The sequence below is a fragment of the Sciurus vulgaris genome (assembly GCF_902686455.1).
Source record: "Sciurus vulgaris genome assembly, chromosome: 7".
NCBI classification, from domain to species: domain Eukaryota; kingdom Metazoa; phylum Chordata; class Mammalia; order Rodentia; family Sciuridae; genus Sciurus; species Sciurus vulgaris.
The window spans coordinates 99037445-99045029 of record NC_136467.1 but is presented as its reverse complement, the minus strand read 5'-3'; positions in this window follow the sequence as shown (position 1 = coordinate 99045029).

Sequence of the window (7585 nt, the reverse complement as noted above, 5' to 3'; positions counted from 1 at the left end):
GTATATTGAGAACCCAATGATACTTAACTCCAAATTATGACTTTTCAGCTGACTACTGAACAATTAGTGCAATGGCAATCATTTACCCACCACCCCACCTTGACTTGTTTTATACTTTCCTTCTTAGGGATGTTTGCTAATGTATTTTGGGTTTTCATAAGGTCTTCCCCCCTGCTATTCTATTCTTTATTTTTTTCTATCAGAAACAATGCACTTTCAGAAATGTACACTTACTTTTACACCTGCAGACTTCCTGGTTGTGCCTATTATCAGTTGGGAGTCGAGGGCCTAGATGGGCTGCCTCCATTGTTGAGAGAACTAAGGTGGCTGGCCAAGGGCTCCACACCTTGTGTTGCTGTCCTCCCTGCCTTAAAAAGCAGCATCCCTCCCTTGTCCCAAAGTTAACCCTTGTCTTGTCCAGTCTTGACCTCAAAACTCCTTATAGACATTGAAATATTTTTGTGCATTTGAAATTACTTTTATTTCTATTTAATGATATGCTTATATTTAAAAAACTGTGGTCCTTATATTTTCTCAGAACAGAAGTTTTCTCCATTTTTCTTTTTAATAAGGATTGAACCTAGGGGCATTTTACTACTAAACTACATCTCCATGCCTTTTTAATATTTTAAATTTTGCCACAGGGTCTTGCTAAGTTGCTGAGGCTGACCTTGAATTTGGGATCCTCCCGCCTTAGCCTCCTTAACTGCTAAACTGTATAGGCATGTGTCACCAAAACTGGCCCATCTTTTCTTTTTAAACTTTACCTCAATTAATATATTCTTAAAAGAAGAATATCTTACTGGAACTTATTCTTTTTATGAAAACAAGTTACATTTTTCAAGTTAACAGAGTAAGTTCACAGTTATCTTCTAGTATATTTTAATGCATTGGGAAGAGAAACTTTGAGAAATACTTGTGAAAATGAAATTGATGAACATGATAGGCATTTTAAATATGGTGGCTGTTTTAATTTTGATTGATAGTTAAAAAGAAAATTGCCTAAATTAAAATTGGATGAATTTCCATTCCAGTATTAAAGAAAATGTTGCTAACTAGAAGCATAGAAATACTTTTAAAATTTATTTAAAAGTAATTTTAATTTTTAGAAATAAATATTTTCATGTATGTAGATTTAAAGTCAAATTTTAATACAGTGGACTAACTGTAATGTTTCATCATGTTTTCATGTAAACCACAAAGAGAAAATTTTCTGGGAAACTTAAATTTATAAACTGATAATTTTTTTCTCTAAGAATAGTAAAAGGTTTCTTTTATTGCTAAGAAGATAAAAACCTAAATTTTATTTTAACCTTGAGAATATGTTTCTTATTATTTTAATTGTACAACTCTATGGGTAAAGAGTAAATATTTGATACATTTACTCAGTGTGTAATCATCAAATCAGAGTGATTGACACTTCCATCTCTTTCAACTTTAGAAATAATTTTCATTAACACACAATCATTTCACATATTTATGGGTCACAGTGTGATATTTCAATGCATGTATATGCAATGAGTACTTATTAAATCAGGGTAATAAATGTTTCCATCTCATTATCATTACTTTGTGTTTGGAGCTTTTGAGTTCCCTTATTCTATCTAGAATAATTCTATATTAAATATATTTTACCAAGCTTGGAAGAAATGTACACAATCAGAATAGGTGATAATCAGGGAAGAGAATGAAAATAATTGGAGAGGTAACCTACAGAAATCTCCAATATCAATGTTTGATGGAGGAGTTCAGTTGATTCCTAGAGCAGCCTTATTCACATTCTGTGCTGTATATTTCAGAGTAAGGAATAGGCATTGACATTTTAAGGAGTTAATATAAGTAAACAAAAAGTTTTATTTTTAACTTTCCCAAATCCTGTTATGAATGAAAATGAAAAGAATTATAACTTAAAATTTTAAGCAAATGCGTTCATCACTACATCAAAATAATTCCTTATCAAGTGAGATTAATTATCAGAAATATAAAGGCTATTGAATAATATTAAATATAAGTCCATGTTTAAGGGAGAATTTGAAGACTAGCTTACCTAGTTACAGGTTTCCTTGTCAAGTTAATGAGACTTGCCATATCTCATTTTCTTTATCCATAATATAATATTACCTATTTCTTGCAAGTGTGGAGATTCTGTCTTTTTTAAGACTTTTTAAAAGGCTTAAGAGAGTGTCTGGGAAATTGTAGAAGTTCAATATTTGTTAGTTAATACTAATAGTAATATTAATTAGTGCAATTATTATAGTTATTCAAAAAATTAATAACAATTTAACACAATATATCATTGGCAAAATATTAACAAATAAATATGAGTTGGAAAGATATTACATTAAATATAATATCCACTATTAAAAACTTAAAAATCAATAGGAAGGTAAGTTAATTAAGAATAATAATTAAGATAAAGAATAGAAAGCTTAAATTAATGATTTATATATTATTGTTATTATCATAGTTACTCTTATTTATTCCAACAAACCCATTCATCAAATTCCTCTTCCTCAGGCCACTGTTGTTTTAAATATCTGGGTTAGAGGAATGGAGGATTGTATGGGTGGGTTTTGAAGTCACATCTTTCTGCTCATATTCTTTTGGCCCACAGAAACCAGTCACAAGGTCTTACCTGATAGGGAAAACACCAGGTCAAAGTAATATTGGTGGGCATTGTGAATATCTCTGCCACATATCTACTGAAGCCTTTGGATTTTCCAAGTTTGTTAATACAACTAAAAGTGCTAAGTTATGTCATTTTTCATGTTTATATGTACATCTCTAAGCATAATTTTCTAGAAGTAAATCATAGATTTTTAAAATACTGAGGGATATCTCTAAATTCGCCTTCATTCTTTTTGATAAATCATGTTTCCATCAATAATGTCTCAAATTCCTCTTCCTTCATATTTTATTAACAGAGTGTTGTCAAACTTTTGGATTCTTGCTAAATTGATACAGAGGTGAAATATATCAGTTTTATTCACATTTACATCAATTTGCAAATTTTCATGTTATATTACCTACTCAGTTGGACAAGTCAGAGATTGAGTATCTCTTACTATGCTTAAGAAATATTTTTATTTCCTTTGCTGTGAACTCTTTTCATGTCAATTGTTGATAGTAAAAGTATGTTCACAGTGAGTTTTTAAAAAAATATTCATAGGTGCACTTTATATTTTAGGGATAATGTCCATTTCATTAGGAGATGTAAATACTTTCCCAGTTATTCATGATTGTTTTATTTGATTAATAAGATCTGGATTTAAGTCTACTTTCTTTATAGTACTTTTTTTTGTCCATTTTTTCCCCTTTTCATTCTATTTTCTAAAAATGATTTTGTTAGGTAATTCTGGGGCATTGCAAAGCCTAAGACTGCCTTTTCTTCACAAATGGAGCAAGCCTTGCTAAACACTCTACCCTATGTACTGTAAATTGTGAAATTTGCCCCTGTGGTTGGTTGGAATGGGTACTTTTCCCATCTTTTTCAGTGGTGGGCACTGTTCCCCTTAAACCTTCCAATACTGGGCTGTTTACCCCAGTATTGGGTAGTTTCTTCAGAGTCAGGCTATGTTTTTGTTAAATAATTAATGGAAACCTTCTGTAGATCTCTGGACTTCTTTCTCTCTGCAGTTCCTTCTTTTTGTTACTCTTTCTAACGCACTTCAGTATCACTTCCCACCGCCTGCGGAGGAAATGATAACAGTACGCCTTTTTTGGTGCAGTGAAGCTTCTTCTCTTTAAGGTGGACAAAAGGCTTTCCAATGTAGAACTACTCCAGGTTATCAAGAATACAGGGACCAATCAGAAAGTTGTCCCTGCAGCGAATGCATGGACATATCAAGTAAAGGCCTAAAACATGTACCTACGCAAGCCAAGCACAAGGTACATCAGCCAATCAGGAGTACGTCCTGAAACATGTTAACAGCTTCAAGCTTTTTTTGGAACCGCGCTGGGCGCCATCTTGAAGATCAGGCCAGGGCATGCCCGCCTCCGCGGGCCCTCAGAGGCCAGCGTCCCTGACACTTCAGCTTCCTGATCTCTCTCCGCTCTCACTTCCCTCTCCATCTAGGCTGCCTTCTTGGTACCTTAGCACTGAGACATTCTCATAGCAGTCAAAAAGTTGGAATAATCCTAGAGCTTATATATTTTGTCTCTTTCTCAGAATTCACTGCCATCATTACCTGATGTCCACTATTTTTTAATCATTTCAGGCAAGACTGTAAATCCAGTACCTGTTTCTCTCTCTCAGTGGAAAGTTAAAAGCTTCAAATTAAGAGTAATACTGAACATACATACCTCTTTCAGTGAAGGTCTCAACAGGAAGTGTAGCACAGATCAGAAAATTTTGAAAAACGTTTATGTCCAAGGTGGGTCATATTTACAGAGGGTGGTGGAATATTGGAAAACTACAATGATCAGTGTAATAATCACAGACTTTTAGTAGCAGAGTTGTTACTAACTTTGGTTCCTTTGAGCATAGGACCAAAGTGCTTAACAGAACCTCAATCTGAGAAGACTGCCTTGAGAGAATTGAGGTGATTTTGAGGAGAAAAAGCTAGGGAAATGCACTAACCTTACCTGCTTCCTTCCTTCTTTTATTCTACTCATAGGCTAAAGGGAAACCAGAAGCCAAAGGGCAAGAAGGCACCCAGTACGGGACATATAGGTCACCTCTCAGAGCTCAGTGCAGGTGGATTTGCAAGGACAATAGAAGATGCCCAGCATAATGTATTCTCTGTCATTCTCCTATCCACTTGCTTGTACAAGCCAGTGACTTCATTGTCATTTTTGATTCTTTCATGTCTCGTCTCCTCACATCCATTGGGCCACTAATGCTATAGATTCTACTTCTTAAACAAACAAACAAACAAACAAAAGTTCATGTTTCTTTCATTTATTTAATTTATTTTTGTGGTGCTGGGATTGAATCCAGTACCCACACATGCCAGGCATGCACTCCATCTCTGAGCTGTTCCTCAGCCCTTTACTTCTCAATGTTACATATTTATGGCTTCCTTCCTGTTTTATTACTGCCACTGCTTTAATGCCATCTTCACCATGCACTTTGTTGTATCCTCTTAAATACTTTCCCAGACTACAAGTTATACTCCCTCCTCTTCCTTCCATACATTGTTTGAAGGAAGTGAGATTATTATTTTAAAAATCAGACTTGGTAACACTATTTTCCAACCTTTACATTTAAACTTCCCAACATGCACTTCAGGCCTAATCATTTTCTGGCTTCTGCCATTGTCATCGTGTTAGGCCAGAGGCAGGCACAATAAGATACAAGATAGAAAGCTGGTTTTCATAAACATCTTCTGACACCCCCTGATCCCCTAATCTTTCATATCTCATCAATTTTCTGTTATAGTTATGGCCAGGTTTCCTATAGGTTTTCTTTTCTATACAGTCTTGTGTGAACTTACTACATCAACTGATTAGTACCTCATTAATACTCCTTAAACCAAGAATTACATCTCTTAATCTTTATATTATTTATCTTTTTAAAAGCTGTTTATTTTTGTAGGGCATATCCAGTATCAAATTCAGATGTGAATGAGTTTTTTTTTTAATTCTAAAAGTATTCAGGATCAATACTTAATTCACTTTATTGCTCAGTGAATCATCAATTAATTCAGTTTCTAATCCAATATTTATTTTATGAGCACAATGAAACACTTTTTATATTATGTTCACATTTTAAAGTTTCAGTTACAGAGAATATATCTGAGCCACATTTTTGAATCTCAAATAGATATGCACAAATATTATTCAAATGACACATCACTTATGTAAATCAGTCAACAATGGTATATATACTCCAATCTGACTGGTATCTTTATAAGAAGATTAATTTTGAGCATGCAAAGAAATGTTAGGGTTGGCTGTGCTTAAAATGGAACAGAAAAATTGATGAGAAATAATTATAAAATTTGTTGTTCACTCACAAGGTCCAGATCCTTTTTATATCTTCCCATTCTGTTTCCCTCTTCACTGAAGTATCACCCCTCACAACATTACTATCATTTTTTTCATTACATTTTCCTCCAAATCTAATTATTTCTATAATGTCTGGGTCTTCATATAATCCCACTACTTATTGTCTTGTAACCTGTGGCAATTTTCTCTTTGGACCTCTGCTTCTTGATGTGTAAAATATGAATAATAACTTCTACTTTAGGATGTCATTATGAGGATTGGATGAACCAGTCCACTAAAAGGGTTAGGACAGTGTCCGAAATACAGGAGGTAATCTACCAGTGCTACTCACTACTATTATTAGATCCAATGTAAACTCCTGTTCCATCCCTTCTCTTCTCTAAGGCTGGCCAAGTAAACAGGTTGGTCTTATTGTTCCCCACCAATTTTCATCTCAGTAGGGACATCACTCTCTCAATTATTTTACTTTTCTCACTGCTCCACTCTCCTTGTACACTGTTTCTTGCTCATTGGCATTTAAACACAAATATTGTTTCCATTAGAGACATGCTTCCTCCTGGTCTCAGTAAGACTCCTATCTTCACTTCCCTTAGGTCTTTGCTTAAAGTTACTTCATCAGTGAGTTCTTCTCTGATCACCTGTGAAACTGCTACATTCCTCCCCACTTGTTTCCCTGTCTTCCTACTTACTGTCTCTACATCACATTTATGACTATCTCACATTTGCCTAGTTGCTAGTGCATTCCTTCCCCTTTCACTGCAAGTAAATTCATGATGGAAAGTCCTTATGCTAACTTTTTAATTCACCCCAGTATCCCAGTGACTGATATGTAGAAGATATTTGATAAGTATTAATTAAAATGAGAAATGTAAAATAAATCCATAAACTAATCTTTTGAAGGTCCAAATGCTATAGCTATTGGTATCTCTCTTGCCTAAGCTTCAGAGAGCAGAATCAAACAAAGCTGTAGGACTGAACTTTTTGTTTCCCACTCATTTCTCATTATCCAGCAAGGTGGACTCCATTTTCTCCATTTCATTTAAGTGGCTCTTGTCAGTTCAGTAAAATATATGCTGCATTCTACTGATGCAATTGAAATGTTGGCTGGTTATACATTTTCTTATTAACTTCAAGTTCAAATACAACAAGCACAACCTTTCTAGAAAATGAAATTCTAAAGTTTAAAAAAGTTTTCCACGTATGGAAGATGTCTTACAAAATAATTAATAATATATTTCAAAGATTAAAAACAAATAGGATTCAAGACTTAGAAAACTACCCTGGCATAGGATGGGGAATGGAAATGTGAGAACAAAGTAGTGGTACAAAGGAACGTCCAGATGTGTTTTGTAGGTTTACCGGAGGGAAAAAAATTTCAGACAATTTTCCATTAACAGAATATCTAGCAATAGGCAGAGATTCAGAGAGTTAGTATTAGGGAGAGGCTCCTTGTTATTCACTGAGCTGTGTCCTCCCCAAAATCATAAATGAAGACCTAACCATCAATACTTCAAAATGTTACTGAAATTGGAGTCAGGGTCTGTAAAGAGGTGAGGAAGCTAAAATGAAGCTTTGGGGATGGCCTTGGTCTAATATGACAGGTTTTCATATAAGAAAATTAATTCTGAACAATTAA